The sequence below is a fragment of the Aquarana catesbeiana genome, linkage group LG08 (assembly GCF_042186555.1).
Source record: "Aquarana catesbeiana isolate 2022-GZ linkage group LG08, ASM4218655v1, whole genome shotgun sequence".
Lineage (NCBI taxonomy): Eukaryota > Metazoa > Chordata > Amphibia > Anura > Ranidae > Aquarana > Aquarana catesbeiana.
The window spans coordinates 238,428,488-238,449,673 of record NC_133331.1 but is presented as its reverse complement, the minus strand read 5'-3'; positions in this window follow the sequence as shown (position 1 = coordinate 238,449,673).

Genomic DNA, 21,186 nt, shown 5'->3' with positions numbered 1-21,186 from the left:
CTCTGTACCTAAAGCTACCTAAAGAAAATTGGTTGTGTTCTTCTGATTCTATTAGTATCGCAGGCAGCTGTAGTATTTACAAGTTAGTGTAGTGTGTCCTCTGCACAGTGTGCACCTAAAGCTACCAGAAGAAAATTAGTGGTGTTCTGCTGATCTTATCAGTACAGTACCGCAGGCAGCGGCAGTATTTACAAGTTAGTGCAGTGCGTCCTCTGCACAGTGTGCACCTAAAACTACCTGAAGAAAATGAGTGGTGTTCTTCTGATCCTATTAATACAGTACCGCAGGCAGCTGCAGTATTTACAAGTTAGTGTAGTGCGTCCTCTGCACAGTGTGCACTTAAAGCTACCTAAAGAAAATTGGTTGTGTTCTTCTGATTCTATTAGTATCGCAGGCAGCTGTACTATTTACAAGTTAGTGTAGTGTGTCCTCTGTACCTAAAGCTACCTAAAGAAAATTGGTTGTGTTCTTCTGATTCTATTAGTATCGCAGGCAGCTGTAGTATTTACAAGTTAGTGTAGTGTGTCCTTTGCACAGTGTGCACCTAAAGCTACCAGAAGAAAATTAGTGGTGTTCTGCTGATCTTATTAGTACAGTACCGCAGGCAGCGGCAGTATTTACAAGTTAGTGCAGTGCGTCCTCTGCACAGTGTGCACCTAAAACTACCTGAAGAAAATGAGTGGTGTTCTTCTGATCCTATTAATACAGTACCGCAGGCAGCTGCAGTATTTACAAGTTAGTGTAGTGCGTCCTCTGCACAGTGTGCACCTAAAGCTACCTAAAGAAAATTGGTTGTGTTCTTCTGATTCTATTAGTATCGCAGGCAGCTGTAGTATTTACAAGTTAGTGTAGAGTGTCCTCAGCACAGTGTGCACCTAAAGCTACCAGAAGAAAATTAGTGGTGTTCTGCTGATCTTATTAGTACAGTACCACAGGCAGCTGCAGTATTTACTAGTTAATGTGGTGCGTCCTCTGCACAGTGTGCACCTAAATCTACCTGAAGAAAATTAGTGGTGTTCTTCTGATCCTATTAGTACAGTACCGCAGGCAGCTGCAGTATTTACAAGTTAGTGTAGTGCGTCCTCTGCACAGTGTGCACCTAAAGCTATCTGAAGAAAATGAGTGGTGTTCTTCTGATCCAATTAGTACAGTACCACAGGCAGCTGCAGTATTTACTAGTAAATGTGGTGCGTCCTCTGCACAGTGTGCACCTAAATCTACCTGAAGAAAATTAGTGGTGTTCTTCTGATCCTATTAGTCCAGTACCGCAGGCAGCTGCATTATTTACAAGTTAGTGCAGTGCATCCTATGCACAGTGTGCACCTAAAGCTACCTGAAGAAAATTAGTGGTGTTCTTTTGATCCTATTAGTACAGTACTGCAGGCATCTACAGTATTTACAAGTTAGTGTAGTGCGTCCTCTACACAGTGTGCACCTAAAACTACCTGAAGAAAATGAGTGGTGTTCTTCTGATCCTATTAGTACAGTACTGCAGGCAGCTACAGTATTTACAAGTTAGTGTAGTGCGTCCTCCGCACATTGTGCACCTAAAGCTACCTAAAGAAAATTGGTTGTGTTCTTCTGATTCTATTAGTATCGCAGGCAGCTGTAGTATTTACAAGTTAGTGTAGTGTGTCCTCTGCACAGTGTGCATCTAAAGCTACCAGAAGAAAATTAGTGGTGTTCTTCTGATCCTATTAGTACAGTACCGCAGGCAGCTGCAGTATTTACAAGTTAGTGTAGTGCGTCCTCTGCACAGTGTGCACCTAAAGCTACCTAAAGAAAATTGGTTGTGTTCTTCTGATTCTATTAGTATCGCAGGCAGTTGTAGTATTTACAAGTTAGTGTAGTGTGTCCTCTGCACAGTGTGCATCTAAAGCTACCAGAAGAAATTTAGTGGTGTTCTGCTGATCTTAGTAGTACAGTACCGCAGGCAGCTGCAGTATTTACAAGTTAGTGTAGTGCGTCCTCTGCACAGTGTGCACCTAAAGCTACCTGAAGAAAATTAGTGGTGTTCTTCTGATCCTATTAGTACAGTACCACTGGCAGCTGTAGTATTTACAAGTTAGTGTATTGTATCCTCTACACAGTGTGCACCTAAAGCTATCTGAAGAAAATTAGTGGTGTTCTTCTGATCCTATAAGTACAGTACCGCAGGCAGCTACAGTATTTACAAGTTAGTGTAGTGTGTCCTCTGCACAGTGTGCACCTAAAGCTACCTGAAGAAAATTAGTGGTGTTCTTCTGATCCTATTAGTACAGTACTGCAGGCAGCTACAGTATTTACAAGTTAGTGTAGTGCGTCCTCTGCACATTGTGCACCTAAAGCTACCTAAAGAAAATTGGTTGTGTTCTTCTGATTCTATTAGTATCGCAGGCAGCTGTAGTATTTACAAGTTAGTGTAGTGTGTCCTCTGCACAGTGTGCATCTAAAGCTACCAGAAGAAAATTAGTGGTGTTCTTCTGATCCTATTAGTACAGTACCGCAGGCAGCTGCAGTATTTACAAGTTAGTGTAGTGATTCCTCTGCACAGTGTGCACCTAGAGCTACCTGAAGAAAATTAGTTGTGTTCTTCTGATCCTATCAGTACAGTACCGCAGGCAGCTGCAGTATTTACAAGTTAGTGTAGTGCGTCCTCTGCACAGTGTGCACCTAAAGCTACCTAAAGAAAATTGGTTGTGTTCTTCTGATTCTATTAGTATCGCAGGCAGTTGTAGTATTTGCATGTTAGTGTAGTGTGTCCTCTGCACAGTGTGCATCTAAAGCTACCAGAAGAAATTTAGTGGTGTTCTGCTGATCTTAGTAGTACAGTACCGCAGGCAGCTGCAGTATTTACAAGTTAGTGTAGTGCGTCCTCTGCACAGTGTGCACCTAAAGCTACCTGAAGAAAATTAGTGGTGTTCTTCTGATCCTATTAGTACAGTACCACTGGCAGCTGTAGTATTTACAAGTTAGTGTATTGTATCCTCTACACAGTGTGCACCTAAAGCTACCTGAAGAAAATTAGTGGTGTTCTTCTGATCCTATTAGTACAGTACCGCAGGCAGCTACAGTATTTACAAGTTAGTGTAGTGTGTCCTCTGCACAGTGTGCACCTAAAGCTACCTGAAGAAAATTAGTGGTGTTCTTCTGATCCTATTAGTACAGTACTGCAGGCAGCTGCATTATTTACAAGTTAGTGCAGTGCATCCTATGCACAGTGTACACCTAAAACTACCTGAAGAAAATTAGTGGTGTTCTTCTGATCCTATTAGTACAGCACTGCAGGCATCTTCAGTATTTACAAGTTAGTGTAGTGCGTCCTCTGCACAGTGTGCACCTAAAGCTACCTGAAGAAAATTAGTGGTGTTCTTCTGATTCTATTAGTACAGTACTACAGGCAGCTGCAGTATTTACAAGTTAGTGTAGTGCGTCCTCTGCACAGTGTGCACCTAAAGCTACCTGAAGAAAATAAGTGGTGTTCTTCTGATCCTATTAGTACAGTACCGCAGGCAGCTACAGTATTTACAGGTTAGTGTAGTGCGTCCTCTGCACAGTGTGCACCTAAAGCTACCAGAAGAAAATTGGTTGTGTTCTTCTGATTCTATTAGTATCGCAGGCAGCTGTAGTATTTACAAGTTAGTGTAGTGTGTCCTCTGCACAGTGTGCACCTAAAGCTACCAGAAGAAAATTAGTGGTGTTCTTCTGATCCTATTAGTACAGTACCACAGGCAGCTGCAGTATTTACAAGTTAGTGTAGTGTGTCCTCTGCACAGTGTGCACCTAAATCTACCTGAAGAAAATGAGTGGTGTTCTTCTGATCCTATTAGTACAGTACCGCAGGCAGCTGCAGTATTTACAAGTTAGTGTAGCACGTCTTAGGTGCATACATTTTCAATCTATGAATCCAGGTCATCTCTATTCTCTAATCTGGATATTTCCCTCACAATGAGCTCCCCCTCCAATGGGGGTTGAACTTATCTATACCCAAAAAAATTGTTTTGGAGGGATCCCTGTCATGTGCAAGTAAATAATGCTTTGACACAGAGTGGTTCTTGAAACCAATTTTTATATTGGTGATATGTTCGTTGAGGCGAACTTGATGTGGCCGTTTAGTCCTGCCCACATAATGCAGGCCACAGGGGCACTGCAACATGTACACAACCCCCTCTTTGGCACAAGTGATAAATGGTTTTATCACATATGATTCTTGTGTGCTGGTAGAGGTAAAGGTTGTGGTTCGTCTATGGAGACAGGCACTAAATGAGCAGACCCTACATCTTCTACATTTATAGAACCCTGTTAAATGGTTGAAAAAACTAGGTTTATTAATTGGTGGATTTAAAATGTTAGGGGCTAGCCGATTACGCAAAGATTGTACCCCTCTAAAAATAACCCAAGGTTTCTTGGGCAATACTTTATTAAGCACCACATCACTCCGAGCAATATGCCAATGTCTATGAATTAGACTCTTGATGGTGTTATGCTGCAAAGAATATGTGGTCAAAAAAGGGACACCAAAAGAGGGATCTTCATTAGTAGGTGGTCTTCTTTCAACCAACAGATCCTCTCTATTGACCTCCTTAATAGTATCTAGAGTATTCCATAGGGAATCCATCGAGTATCCCTTTTCCAGAAACCTGTCTGTAAGAACTTCTGCCTGTACCAAAAAGTCAGTATGGTTGGAACAATTCATTTTAAGCCGAAGATATTGGCTTTTCGGAACTGATTCCAACCAGGGACGATGATGACAACTGTCCATAGGTATAAACAAATTTCTGTCAGTTTCTTTGAAAAAGGTGGAAGTAACCACCTTATCACCACTGACAGAAATCCTTAAATCAGGAAAGTTGATAAGTTTGACTCATCTCATAATTTAACCGTATACCCCTCTGATTGTTATTAAGGGAGGCCAAAAAATCCTGTAGGGCAAGGAGCTCACCATCCCATAGGAGGAAGATGTCATCTATGTACCTTGCCCATAGGGCAACCTGAGGTGTGTTGTGGGCATAGATGACATCCTCCTCCCATTTCCAGATAAAGAGGTTCGCCAGGCTAGGGGCATAGTTAGCCCCCATAGCCACCCCCATATCTTGTCTTTAAAAATTGTTGTTGAACCAAAAATTATGGGAGGCGGCATACTCCAACAGTTCCATCAAAAATAGCACCTGATTATGTGGAAGACTAGAATCTCTATCCAAAAAACTTTTTACTGCTCCCAAGCCCAACTCATGTGGGATTATGGTATATAAAGATGCCACATCTGTGGTGACTAACCACATCCCAGCTTTGACTCGGAAAGTAACTGGATGACATGCCTGGAATCCTTGACATATGAGGGTAACCTTTGAACAAGGGGCTGTAAATAAAAGTCTATGTATCTGCCCACCCGTGATGTAAGTGAATCTATGCCACTAACAATTGGGCGTTCCAGGGGGCAGACCAGACTTTTATGGATCTTTGGTAAGTAGTAGATGGTGGGTGTTCATGGGGCTCTAGGTATTAAATATAAACCCTCCTTCTTATTGAGAATGCCCACCTGGCACCCCCTTTTCACAATCGCTTGTAATTCCTTCAAATATTTATTCTTGGGATCCGAGAGGAGCATTGTGTACGTATCTTGATCATTTAAGATCCTATACATCTCAGTCATGTAATCCTTCCGATCTAAAACAACAATCCCTCCCCCCTTATCAGCTGGCCTTATTACCAAATCCCTATTTGTACAAAGGGAGTTAAGGCCTTCCTGTAGGGTCTTATTTAATCTCGCTTTCTTGACTTCTAAAAGGTCCAAATCTTTAAGCATAATATCTCTGAAAACTCGTAATGCAGGTGCCAATGTGCCGGGGGGGGGTTAAATAATGAGGCATTAGAGAGCCCTGAATGAACAAATTCAGTTTCCCCCACCACATTGTTCCCAATGGGGTTATTAATCATGTAACGTTTTATGTTTAACTTCCTAACAAATTTGTGGATATCCATGTACGTTTGGAATTTATCGAGCCTGGTAGGCGGGGCAAACTTCAAACCCTTATCAAGGATGGCCTTCTCAGAATCGGTTAACATTTTGGAACTAAGATTGAAAATACCTTTACCACTTATTTTTTTGGTCTTTTGAGCTGCTCGTACCCGCCTCCCCCCTCTGACTCCTCTCCTCTTTCGCCCTGATGCCCTGGCTGGGTCTGTGAAAACCCCAACTGGTCTGATCTACGGGGGCAGAAGCCCCTTGATGGGAGATGGACCTATTAGAAGCCTTATAGGATGAAGTGGGGGTAATTCCTCCACTCTGATGGTAGGGCTGAGGATGGTCAAAAGAGAAACCACCATCGGGGCCATCCCTATCAACAAGTGGAAAAAAAACTGTTGGATGTAGGGATAGTAACATCCCATTCGCATTTCATACTTGAATAACCAAATCTTGGAGATTGATAACCTGAGTAACCATTAGGTCCAGGTTTCCAAATCTCTGGGTAATCCATACTGTAACCTCTACCTCGTTGATTATAATGGGGCCCCCAGCCCCTCCCCCTAAAGGGGGTGCCTCAATATTAGATATAGGGCCTTGCTGGTATTATCTGGGGTCAAAACTGGGAGGCTGTGGAGGTCTAGGGGGACCAGTCGGTCGAGATTGTCCGCGAAGGGGAGGACCTCCCCTAGTGCCTCTATTACCTCTATGGGGTGACTGATAGGAGTAGTCATTCACCCCATTTCTTTGGGTTTTAACATAGGGTACACCTCGCTTGTTCAGATAAGGGACAGCAGGTGGTGCACTAGGTAAACCCCCACTATTATTGGCAGCCTGTACTGTAACCTCCATTTCATTATTGTTCTGTTTGGCTACCTCTTCCAGGAGATTTTTCTGCCAATCAGAAACAATATTCCCATGGTAGTCTAATAAGTCCCTGTTATATTTTTTCTTTTTCTTAATCTTTTGATTCTTATCCTCCTTTTCAAGGATTTTAAGGAGGTTCTGGGATTTGTCTCTATACTCATCACTATCTTTATGGGGGAGGAGTTTATCCTTAATACTTTTGATTTCCTCATCTAATTTGGCTAATTTCATAGTTTTTCTTTCAACCAAAAATTGAAGAAAAGAGACACCTGCTTGATTAAAATATTTGAACCACCCTTCTAGTTCTGTTTCACCTTTTTGGGGAGCAACATCCCACCTGTGGCTTCTAGGGACCATTGAATATTTGATATATGTCTCTAAATAAGCAATATCCCATTTAGTGTGTGTTTCTGAAACCATGAGGTTTTTTAACCTCATAAAAATCCCTCCTAAATCATTCTCATCATCTTTATAAGCTTCAATAACGCCTTCAATGTTGACCACCTTGTTAGCCTGAAACTCAAAAATATCCATAATAAAAAGAATATCTCCCAAAAGAAGTATAATGAAATACAACTATAAGAACAAAAAAGTTACAGCTGCAGTAAATGATCGTGTAAAATATAGAGAATGCAAAAAACCGCACTGACAAATATTAGCAAACAGCAGCAGCATACAGTGTGATAACACAAAAAGTCTATGGAGTGGAAAAAGCTACGCTAAAAATAAAGTCCAAAACAGTTGACATCAAAACAAATGAGAGTTCTTAAAAAATACGAAGGGTCATAATAACACCACAGTGTGCATCCACAAATAAAGTGCCCGACCACTGTAGCTGTAGATTAGGCTTACCAGATGGCAAGCTTTAAAGGGCAGGTGGCTTTAGCCCGGCCTAGGCCTTTAAGCTTGCTGATGACCACAATAGGAACCGTATTCAGATGGTGAAGATCACTCCCCTGGACTCACATCCGGCATCCACATAATTAGCACATTGCCCAGAAAAGAAAAGAACTGGCCATAGTGGAATAAATTCAAAACATTTTAATAAAATTAAGTATTGCACTTACAGATAGGAGGCAAAAATATCGCATGTAAAAAGCCGGCCGGCATACATAAAAACGGAGCCCGTCCTACTCCGCTTGCGTGGTGATGTCACTAACGTGCCTTTCTCCAGATGCGTTTCGTCATCAGTAGATGTTGTCAATGGGGAAAGGGCAGCGTAGTGACTCACCACCATATATAGGAGACCATGCCTCTCGTTCATATATAGGAGAGCAAGTCTCGAGTACCTGAGCGCCATATTGGATATGGGAAAAAAACTTCCCTTACTGTGTGCGGGGATATTAAAGTCCATAACGCCTCGTGTAACGTATACAAATATAAATTAAATAAAAAACACCCATAAAGGGGTCCTCATAGGGAATCCGCAAAATGATTACAATAAATTACATAATGGTAAAAAGGCAATGTGCTAATTATGTGGATGCCGGACGTGAGTCCAGGGGAGCGATCTTCACCATCTGAATACGGCTCCTATTGTGGTCATCAGCAAGCTTAAAGGCCTAGACTGGGCTAAAGCCACCTGCCCTTTAAAGCTTGCCATCCGGTAAGCCTAATCTACAGCTACGGTGGTCGGGCACTTTATTTGTGGATGCACACTGTGGTGTTATTATGACTCTTCGTATTTTTTAAGAACACTAATTTGTTTTGATGTCAACTGTTTTGGACTTTATTTTTAGCGCAGCTTTTTCCACTCCCTAGAGAATAAAATGTCGGTCTTTGCAATTCTTTCTTTCACACCGTATTTGTGCAGCGATCTTACAAGCGCACTTTTTTTTGGAAAAAATACACTTTTTTAAATTAAAAAATAAGACAACAGTAAAGTTAGCCTAATTTTTTTATATTATGAAAGATAATGTTATGCCGAGTAAATTGATACCCAACATGTCACGCTTCAAATTTGCGCCCACTCTTGGAATGGCGACAAACTTTTACCCTTAAAAATCTCCATAGGCGACGTTTAAAAAATTCTTCAGGTTGCATGTTTTGAGTTACAGAGGAGGTGTAGGGCTTTTTTTTATTTCCAACACCTACTTCTAAAGTGTTCGCGCAAAAAGTGATGATATTTCATCAGTTCATCCATTATGATGAAAAAGCAGAGCAGCGCATAAACATATAATAACATAACTAAATGATGAGAAAGTCCATAATGTTCATATATAAAACACCAAAAAGTGTCCGGATAAGTGCTCCTATGGATAATAAGGTGATTAAGTATCAGCCACCACCAGCAGTAATCCAAGCCGCTCACTTTAACCACTTCAGTCCCGGAAGGATTTACCCCCTTCCTGACCAGAGCACTTTTTACAATTTGGCACTGCGTCGCTTTAACTGCTAATTGCGTGGTCATGCAATGCTGTACCCAAACGAAATTGGTGTCCTTTTCTTCCCAGAAATAGAGCTTTCTTTTGATGGTATTTGATCACCTCTGCGGTTTTTATTTTTTGCGCTATAAACGGCAAAAGACCGAAAATTTTGAAAAAAAATGATATGTTCTACTTTTTTTATTAAAAAAATCCAATAAACTCAATTTTAGTCATACATTTAGGCCAAAATGTATTCGGCCACATGTCTTTGGTAAAAAAAATGTCAATAAGCGTATATTTATTGGTTTGCGCAAAAGTTATAGCGTCTACAAACTAGGGTACATTTTCTGGAATTTACACAGCTATTAGTTTATGACTGCCTATGTCACTTCTTGAGGTGCTAAAATGGCAGGGCAGTACAACCCCCCCCCCAATGACCCCATTTTGGAAAGTAGACACCCCAAGGACATTGCTGAGAGGCATGTTGAGCCCATTGAATATTTATTTTTTGTCCCAAGTGATTGAATAATGACAAAAAAAAAATTTACAAAAAGTTGTCACTAAATGATATATTGCTCACACAGGCCATGGGCATATGTGGAATTGCACCCCAAAATACATTCAGCTGCTTCTCTTGAGTACTGGGATACCACATGTGTGGGACTTTTTGGGAGCCTAGCCGCGTATGGGGCCCCGAAAACCAATTACTGCCTTCAGGATTTGTAAGGGCGTAATTCTTTGATTTCACTCCTCACTACCTATCACAGTTTTGAAGGCCATAAAATGTCCAGATGGCACAAAACCCCCCCAAATGACCCCATTTTGGAAAGAAGACACCCCAAGCTATTTGCTGAGAGGCATGTTAAGTCCATGGAATATTTTATATTTTGACACAAGTTGTGGGAAAGTGACAAATGTTTTTTTTTTGCACAAAGTTGTCACTAAATGATATATTGCTCAAACATGCCATGGGCATATGTGGAATTACACCCCAAAATACATTCTGCTGCTTCTCCTGAGTATGGGGATACCACATGTTTAGGACTTTTTGGGAGCCTAGCCGCGTACGGGGCCCCGAAAACCAAGCACCGCCTTCAGGATTTCTAAGGGCGTAAATTTTTGATTTCACTCCTCACTACCTATCACAGTTTTGAAGGCCATAAAATGTCCAGATGGCACAAAACCCGCCCCCAAATGACCCCATTTTGGAAAGTAGACACCCCAAGCTATTTGCTGAGAGGCATGTTGAGTCCATGGAATATTTTATATTTTGACACAAGTTGCAGGAAAGTGACACATTTTTTTTTTTTTGCACAAAGTTGTCACTAAATGATATATTGCTCAAACATGCCATGGGCATATGTGGAATTACACCACAAAATACATTCTGCTGCTTCTCCTGAGTACGGGGATACCACATGTTTAGGACTTTTTGGGAGCCTAGCCGTGTACGGGGCCCCGAAACCAAGCACCGCCTTCAGGATTTCTAAATGCGTAAATTTTGGATTTCACTCCTCACTACCTATCACAGTTTTGAAGGCCATAAAATGCTAAGATGGCACAAAACCCCCCCAAATGACCCCATTTTGGAAAGTAGACACCCCGAGCTATTTGCTGAGAGGCATGTAGAGTCCATGGAATATTTTATATTTTGCCACAAGTTGCAGGAAAATTACAAACTTTTTTTTTTGCACAAAGTTGTCACTAAATGATATATTGCTCGCACAGGCCATGGGCATATGTGCAATTGCACCCCAAAATACATTCTACTGATTCTCCTGAGTACGGGGATACCACATGTGTGGGATTTTTGGGGAGCCTAGCTGCGTACGGGGCCCAGAAACCAAGCACCACCTTCAGGATTTCTAAGGGCGTAAATTTTTGATTTCACTCCTCACTACCTATCACAGTTTTGAAGGCCATAAAATGCCAAGATAGCACAAACCCCCCCAAATGACCCATTTTGGAAAGTAGACACCCCAAGCTATTTGCTGAGAGGCATGGTGAGTATTTTGCAGCTCTCATTTGTTTTTGAAAATGAAGAAAGACAAGAAAAAATTTTTTTTTTCTTTTTTCAATTTTCAAAACTTTGTGACAAAAAGTGAGGTCTGTAAAATACTCACTATACCTCTCAGCAAATAGCTTGGGGTGTCTACTTTCCAAAACAGGGTCATTTGGGGGGGTTTTGTGCCACCTGGGCATTGGTGAAATCACCTCCGACAGCGCTGGAGTCACGGCTTTATGTATCGTGGGAGCAAACGCTGTTACTGTCAAGATAAATAAATCCGCTCTTCAGCTGAATGGCGTACCTGCTAAGCAAATGATGGTTAACAATAAAACAAAGTAACATTACAGTATAACAGTAAGACTTACCATACCTGCAAAGCAAATACAAAAAAAATAGTAAAAAATAAAACATTTAAGCGCAACCTGTGCCTAAAATATATATATGCCAAAGCATGGGGGCATCCTCCCTCAAAAGGCAGGAGCAAATCGCTCCTCCACCCACTGCTGCACCCACGCTTTGGCATATATGCTGAAGTATGTAACTGTGGTGGTGAAATCACCTCCGACAGCGCTGGAGTCACGGCTTTATGTATCGTGGGAGCAAACGCTGTTGCTGTCAAGATAAATAAATCCGCTCTGCAGCTGAATGGCGTACCTGCTAAGCAAATGATGGTTAACAATAAAACAAAGTAACATTACAGTATAACAGTAAGACTTACCATACCTGCAAAGCAAATACAAAAAAAATAGTAAAAAATAAAACATTTAAACGCAACCTTTGCCTAAAATATATATATGCCGAAGCATGGGGGCATCCTCCCGCAAAAGGCAGGAGCAAATCACTCCTCCACCCACTGCTGCCCCCACGCTTCGGCATATATGCTGAAGTATGTAACTGTGGTGGTGAAATCACCTCCGACAGCGCTGGAGTCACGGCTTTATGTATCGTGGGAGCAAACGCTGTTGCTGTCAAGATAAATAAATCCGCTCTGCAGCTGAATGGCGTACCTGAGAACAAAAAAATGGTTATCAAACATGATAAAAACATAACAACAGTAAAACATTGCAGAATATAATACAGTAAAAAAGAGCAGAACAATAGAGAGAGAATAGAGGGAGAGAACAATAAAACGACAACTATTTTTGGTTTTTATTATTTTATATTTTTTTTTACTTTTTTTTGTAACTTTAACTTTTGTAACTTGTACCAGGTTTGGGTCTCTCAAAATGCAATGGCATCTTGGGAGACCCTGTGAAAGTGTGTCCTAGTCTGTGCAGTGCTGTATCCTATGCTAATACTCAACTAGTGTATGGTAGCGTTCAAAACATTCACCAATGCAAAGACCAGGATTGTCAGGACAGAAGGGACAATAATACCGAGTGTCACGCCTAAATCGGCGCTTGCTGCAGACACAACATCTTTTTTGGGGGGCTCATTGGGTAGGGGTACTCGGGAGGACATAAAGAAAATGCCTCTCATGCAGCCGGCTTACTGCATTTGGTTGGGGATGGTGAGGTGGAGCACCGTCTGGAAACAGAAGGGCTCTGACGATCTCTTCCTGGAATTTAAAGAAGGATCCAGCCCGTCCTGAAGCTCTGTATAGCACATAAACGTTCAGCAAAGCCAATTGAAATAAATAAACAGACACTTTTTTGTACCAGCGTCTGGCCTTACGGGCAACTAGGTACGGTGCCAAGAACTGGTCGTTGAGGTCCACCCCTCCCATATTTTGGTTATATTCGTGGACACAGAGGGGTTTCTCCACAACACCAGTCGCCGTAGTAATTTGGACCGTCGTGTCTGCATGAAGGGAGGTAAGAACGAAAACATTCTTATTGTCCCTCCACTTCATAGCGAGCAAATTATTACACTGCAAGCAGGCTCTCTCCCCCAGCCTAAGACGGGAATCTACAAGCTGCTGGGGAAAGCCCCGGCGATTAGGTCGCACGGTGCCACATGCTCCAATCTGATGATCAAAAAGGTGACTAAAAAGTGGCACGCTCGTGTAATAATTGTCCACGTACAAGTGGTACCCCTTTCAGAATAAGGGTGACACCAAGTCCCACACTATCTTGCCAGCGCTTCCTATGTAGTCAGGGCAGTTTGTCGGCTCTACGTGACTATCTTTGCCCTCGTAAACCATAAAACTACATGTATAACCTGTGGCCCTGTCACAGAGCTTATACATCTTGACCCCGTATCTGGCACGCTTGCTGGGAAGGTACTGTTTGAATGACAATCGGCCAGAAAATTTAATCAGGGACTCATCAACGCAGACAACTTGATGGGGAGTAAACAAGTCTGCAAAACGTTGGTTGAAGTGGTTTATGAGGGGCCGAATTTTGTAGAGCCGATCGTATTCAGGGTCTCCATGAGGACGACAGAGTTCATTGTCATTGAAGTGCATGAACCGCAAAATCTGCTCGTATCATGCCCTGGTCATGGAGGCAGAGAACACGGGCATATGATAAATTGGGTCAGTGGACCAATATGACCGCAACTCACTCTTTTTATTTATGCCCATGTTGAGGGAAAGGCCCAGAAAGATCTTAAATTCGGAGACCGTAATTGGTCTCCAATCTCTGGCAAGAGAGTACTGGGGAATAGTGGCGATGTGTTGACCAGCGTATAAATTGCTTTGGTCCACAATAGATCTATAGAGATCTTCGGTGAAAAACAGCGAATAAAAATCCAGTGGCGTAAAATCAACTGTTTCCACCTGAATTCCGGGTTGGCCAGTGAATGGGGGAAGTACGGGTGTTGCAGAAGTGGTGGGTACTTGGCGAATGCAGCAGGAAGGGCACTATGGGCACGACGGGCCTGTGTTCGTCTTCTTGGTGGCAGCGGGACACTATTTGTGCTTGCCACCTCGCCAGCTTGAACTGCACTTATGGGACTCGCCACGTCACCAAGTGTTACTTCAGTGCTGGATGTATGACCAGGGTGTATTAGGCCGCTGGTGCTTGCCAGTTCACCAGAAGGAATAGCGGCACGAGTACTTCTCTGCTCCATACGAGAGCCCTGTGGTTCTTGCACTTCAAGGACAGAAGAAGAACATTGGGGTCTGGTAAGCCTGACCTTAGCAGGGACCACAACTCCGTCGTCAGAGCTATCTGTCATGGAGCAGCTGACGTCTACAGGATCGTATTCTGAGCCTGAATCTGACAGGTGAGTGACTTCCTCTACACTATCTGTCATGCTCAGAAACGTGTAGGCCTCTTCACTAGTGTATCTTCGATTTGCCATTTTGGGCTCTAAATTTAGGGGTACACTAGTGAGACTCACAGGCAAAAAAGCTCCTGACTGTTAGAGACTGATTCAAAATGCTACCAAAAAACTGTTAACGATCGCAGGGATCAGGCCTGACTCTGCGAACGCTGCAGTTATGTGTGCTTAATGTTTTGTAAGTGTCAGTGATTGATCGATACTGCACTTGGTTGGGCTGGGCTGGGCTGGGCCGAGGGGCAAAACGCAGGTGCTAGCAAGTATCTGGGCTGATCCCGCTAACACTGCGTTTTTGGGAACCCTAAACTACTGGGGATGCTAGTATAGATCTGATCGGTTCAGATATCGATCCGTTCAGATACTAAGCACTAAGACCTTATCTGACCCTAAAAACGTAACTTATATTACCGCTGGGCAATTATGGGGTTAAACCTTTATAAGGTAATAAACGGCGGGTGCACTAAAACTATAATAAACTATAAAAAACAAACTAACTAACCAGCGTCACCCGTAACATTTACACGGTGATCGCTGGTGAAAGGGTTAACTAGGGGGCAATCAGGGGGTTAAAACCTTTAGTAGGTAGTATATGGGGGTCCCTGTCGCTATAAAACCTATATACTTACCTCCCTAACTAGCATTACCTGTGTCACTAATACAGCAATCAGAAAAACGATCGCTTAGCGACACTGGCGACAAGGGGGTGATCAAGGGGTTAACCTTTATTAGGGGGGGTTAGGGGGTACCTTGGACCTAAAGGGGGGTACCCTAGACCTAAAGGGGGCTAACCCTAACTGCCCTAACACTTATAACTGTCACAAACTGACACCAATGCAAAAAAAAAACTGCTATTGGTGTCACTGTGACAGGGGGTACAGGGGGGTGATCGGGGTGATCGGGGGGTGAAAAATGTGCCTGCGTTTTCTACTGTTAGTGTAGTGTTGTGCAAACTCACATTGATGTCTTCTCTCCTCGGCGCCGGAATGAAAAGACTGGCTCGAGGAGGGATGACATCACTTCCTCTCCCTCTGTTTACATTACAGAGGCAGAGGAAGGATTTTCATTCGCCGGGAGCGATCGTGAGGGGGTGGCCACGAATGGATGGCCTCCCTCTCACCTCTCATCGCCCGCAAACAAATGCCGGCCGCCTCTGGCACCGGGGGGGGTCCAATCGGACCCCCCGCCCTCGGGAAGGCAATCACGTACCAGGTACGTGATTTTGCCTGCCCATGCCATTCTGCCGCAGTATATCTGCATGAGGCAGTCGGCAAGTGGTTAAGGCATAGACCCCTGAGTAAATCAGATAGGTCACGCAAGCAATTCCCTTAAAAGAGTATGATAATTGGGCCACTGAATGCAATGGACGCTGATGATGAGTGCATACTGAGTGTATGATATTCCTTGTATCCAAATCACGGGCTCAGGTTCACACAGACATAGAATAAAAGCAATAGAATATAGTGCTCTCTGTTTGATACAAGAATATTTAATGTAGATAAAAAGTTTGCACTTACATAAATGGCACTGTCCCTCAGTGCAAGGTAAAAAGACACAAACAGTAAAAACTTTCCACAAGGATCAACGACAACACGCAGGTGACATCACGCTAGTCATGTGGTTCCGTACGTGTTACGTCCCAGGGGTCGGGACTTCATCAGCAGACCGCTGATGAAGTCCCGCCCCTGGGATGTAACTCGTTTTAACATTTGTCTGTTAGTGAACGATTATTTCGCATTTTTCAGATTTTCCGGTTTTCTATCTTTTCGAATTTCTGAATTGCCACATTTTTGAATTTACGAATTGTCGAATTTACTAATTTTACAAAAAAAAACAAAAAACGAACGAAATAAAAGCGAACATATTTTTCTGCAGTGCACATGTCTACCAGATTATGCATTCAGGTTCATTGGTGTTCCACCCACACCCCATTGATTGGGGAATGGTTTGCCAGAAATAATAAAATAGAAGAGACGGAGTAGTTGATTTATACAATTCAGGACCGATTGCATATATTTGACTATTTGATCTTGCTGGTCTCATTTCAGAACAGAGCATGTCAAGACTTCCATGAACATGTCCCATGCCCTTGAGCAGATGGCATAGTTCCACTTCCTGAATCACTTTGGGGGAGGAGTGTTTGCAGGAGGTGGGGGGGCTGCAACATACTGGTCTCCCCCTTCCCCTTTTTTCCCCAGCCCCATCCCCTTCTGCCCCATCTCGACCCCTTTCTGTGTGTTTTTTTTTCACCCAGATCTTTCTAGCATCTTATCTTTTTCTTCCACCTATATACGATCCCTGTTAGGAACCCCCCTGGACATATTCCTTAAGGGAACTTATATTGGAATATTTGGCCTTACCTTTATGACTGTGAGGTTCTCTAACTGGATATTACCCCAGTTACGGTGGTAGTAGGTTTCTTCCTCACAGTATTCCCATATACTTCATTGATTTGTGTTTTGTGTACTACCTTTTGACTACTGGCTCACAGTTTGATTGGTTATTATGTCTCTCCAATACGACTTCCATATATTAATATAGTTTATTTGTATATTCACTTCTTTATTTATCTAAAAGTGACCAGCGCCTGTACCTTTTACTTGTATCTTGATACAAGATCTCAATAAAGTGTTTATGGAGAAAAAAAGAAAAGCTTCTGGTAGAGCATAAATTTGCGCTTCACTTTTCGGCCTAGGACTTCTAGAAGCGATGCTCTGGCTTGGAGGAGCTTTTGAAAACCAAACAACGCTTGTGCAGTTTTCTGAAAGAACTCAACTTGGGCCATATTCGGGCTGTATATATTAGCTAGAGTTATCAGTTTGCTTTGGAAGTAACCTTTAACCCTTTCGCTACCAGGCCCAGTGCTCCATTTTGTACACTCAGGTGGCCAGATCATTTTTGCAATTTTTCCTTTGCTTTTTTATTTTTCACTTATAGCTTTCGAAGTTTGTAAAAGACCCCACTAACCATATATTTTCTGAAAGCACATGACAAGTAGAATAAAAAGAAGGTTCTAATAATTTCTAAGGTCCCATGATATTTGCGCAAATGTTTATTAAAACAATATTTTTGCTAAAAATCCACTAAAATCATGATTAGCAGATAAATACACAGCAAGCTTTACAAAATGCCTACTAAATATAAAAGCTTAACCTGTATTGAGTTAATAAATAACAAATATTTGTAATTTTTACATTACGCCTTTTTGCAAAATGGTCAAAATCAAACGTACGCAGACATGTAACTATCCAAATTCCTCTAAAAATCTGAAGGTTTTCATTTTTCCCTTACAGTTTTCAGAATTTTTGAAAGACCCCCAAAACCATATATTTTCTGAAAGCATATGACCTCTAGAATAAAAAGAAGGTGCTACGGATTTTTTAGACCCTGCGGTATTTGCGCAAATATTTATCAAACCAATATATTCGGACAAAATACACTAAAACTATTATTAGCAGATAAAAACACAGCTAATTTTACAAAATGCATGCTAAATCCCTACTAAATATAAAAGCTTAACCTGTATGGAGTTAATAAATAACAAATATTTGTAAATTTTAAATTGCACCTTTTTGCAAAATAGTGAAAATCGAACGTACCCAAAAATGTCTCTAAAAAAAAGAGGTTTTAATTTTTCACTTACAGCTTTCAGAATTTGTAAGAAAAAAAAACAAAAAAAACATACATTTTCTGAAAGCACACGGCCAGTAGAATAGAAATAAGGTGCTACTGATCTTTAAGGCAGCGCGATAGTTGCACAAATGTTTATGAAAACAATATTTTTGCTAAATATACACTAAAATCATTAACAGTGCACATAAACACAACATAACTTTCTCTGTCACCATGGAGGGGTGAGTGGGGGGGTCCGTCACCATGTAGGGGTGAGTGCGGGCAGACCTGGGGGGTCTTACTATGTATGTTTTTTTTTTTTACTTTTTTAATTTTTACTTTTGTACATTTTTTTTTTTACTTTTTTTTTGGGGGGGTGAGATATCAGAGGTCTAAACAGACCCCCATATGTCTTTTTTTGAGACAGAGAAAGAGACTGAAGATAGTCCTTTTCTCTGTAGCACTTTAATTGAATGAATGCATGGAATCTGTATAGAGATTCCAGACATTCATAAAATGACAGCCTGATACATAGTAACACTCACGGTTTACTATGTATCAGCTGTCGGTGGATATAGCAATGATCGCTGCCTATATCCATTGAACAGGGGGGTTGGTAAACACATGTTTATCAAGCCCCCCAAGCCCCAACTTCACCCCCACCCATAACGCTCCCCCCCCTTCCCCCGCCATGATCTCCAGTCTGACAGCTTAGTGCAGGGAGAAGATACAAGCGGCAGGAGGGAAGGAGAAATGCGCTCGGAGCAGGGATGGATCGGGGGTGCGGGGGCAGTACGGTGAGCTATCTGACTGGTGGGGGGGACACATCTGGTTTCCCCAAACCCCCAGCAGAACCTGAAGCTGGCGGGAGCGGCAGAGGAGGGATGCCGGCTAATGATGGTGACTGCAGGGGTCTGGTTTGGGGGGGTATGATCGGATGTGGGGGGGGGATCAGTGCCGGGAGGAAGAAGGGGGGTGAAGGGGATAGGAAATGAGAGTGGGGGGCAATTCTAGATGGAACAGAGCAGCAGGGGCGGAGAAGCAGGGGCAGGGAAGCGGCGGCATGGGTGGAGGGAGAGGGCGGTCACATTAGAGTTAATACCTCTGATCGCAATGTGCCTAAGCGGCGCATTTTACATTGGCAAAACGAAACGCCCTTTCGCCAAAGGGATCCAGGATCACCTCTATTGCCTTGATGCAGGGTTATTATATACCCCAATTTGTAAGCACGTGGGCTTGCACCACAGTTATGATCCTAAATTTATATCATTTTTTGCATTAGAGGTGATCCCTGAATCCGACAGAGGAGGCGATTTTGACAAAAGGATCCTACAACTTGAGGCTAGATGGATCTTTGGTCAAAAAGCCACCTACCCACCAGGCCTCAATACCGCCCTGTTATTTAAACCATTTTTATAACTAACACTTTCTGTTCGGACTGTTTTGTCGGTACCTTGGACCCAGTAATACATTAACCAACGGGTTCTGGTTTGCGTCTTTATCCCATGAAATTTCATGTAGATTATGTATATGTATGACCTATGGGCAGGGATTGTTTGATTGACTGGCATATGCCTTATTAGAACATATCTCTGGTTGGCATTAGGGGGGTTTCAATGCTCATTAATGATATTGTCCCTCTTTCCCCTTTCTGCTTGCCATTTATCCATTACTCCCCTATTTCTCTCCCCTTCTTTTTCTCCTCCCCCCCTCTTATTTCAGTGAATACTACATTATTGATATGTGACTTGATAGCATTACAACATCAATTATGTTTAATGTATCATAGAATATACACAAACGCTGACTATGAATGTTTATATGCACTTTATGGACTGTATGCTTTTTATATATGCACCAGTGATATTCATATATGCAATGGTGTTGATGCTTATGTGGCCTGCACTGCACCTCACCGTGGGGGCTCTCCTGCTCAGCCGGCGGCGATCAGGATATGTGTGCGATCGTTTGGGCACCCCTGGTGGGAGGTCAGGGTTAACACATCTATCCCTCCCTCCCTCCCCGCGCACGTACTGGTTGCGCGGTGTGCAATGACACGGTGACGGACAGCTCCAACACAGGGGCTCTCGCCCCAGAAGTGAAGTCAGGGGTCAGCTGACCCTTTACTTCCGGGGGGATCACGGAGACTTAAGGAGACGCATTCAGCGTCTCACTCAGCTAGCATCACGGACGGCGGCAGCCAGCATTACGGGTGGCGATTGCAAGATATGACATCTGGAGGGTCATTAACCAGAAGCTTTCCTATCTCTTACCAAACCAAAGGTAAATAATAACAACACAATCTCCATTATTATAAAGAGGTGGAAATATGGAAATAGATGGTGCCAGCCACATTTGATTTATTGATGCACTGTCCCCTTTCTTTATTTATACTATTATTAATTCACAATATGGTGCTGAGACAATGCTTCAGACGTCATTCCCATCTATATGGGTATAGTCTGCAATATTTAGTGGGGATGTGCCTGCTGTTAATTTAGGAGCAGACACATCCTATTGTATAAATATATGGACACATATGTTTATTTACTTGATTTTCAAACTTATCATGTATCCTTAGAGAAATATAATTTAGTTTTATCCATCTGGATGATTATTTTCTCTGGAATAATGATATAAAGGGATTTAAATGATTAAGGGGGATATGGCATCATGGGATCAATGTGGCTATCAAGGATCTATAGACAGTAACAGTGTGAACCATAAATCAGTAAAATGAATTGAACAACCCATTGTCCCTCTCCTTGATAAGAGATGGAAATGGAATCTGGCAGACAAAACCAATTGGTAAATCGCTTTTTCTACACAGGATACATTTATCTACTAGGCTGGTCAGTACGTGATCCGACATCCCACTCTCCAACCCCGTGCGCTCCGACTGCCCTGGGGTAGTGATCGTGGTCGGCTGTTAGTGGGCTGAGCCTTCTGCTGTGAGTTGGGCTTTGCAGGCCCCATTTTTAGGCATTGATAACCTATACTGGGTAAGCACTCCTATTAGCGCAGGAAATTGTATCTGAATGATGTAACTATAAAATAGTGCCTAATATGAATTTATATAATCTAGAGATACCAACAGAAGTAAGCGACGCCCTTGAAGAAGCAGGAAATCTGCGAAACATGTTGGCACATCGCATATTCAAGCATCT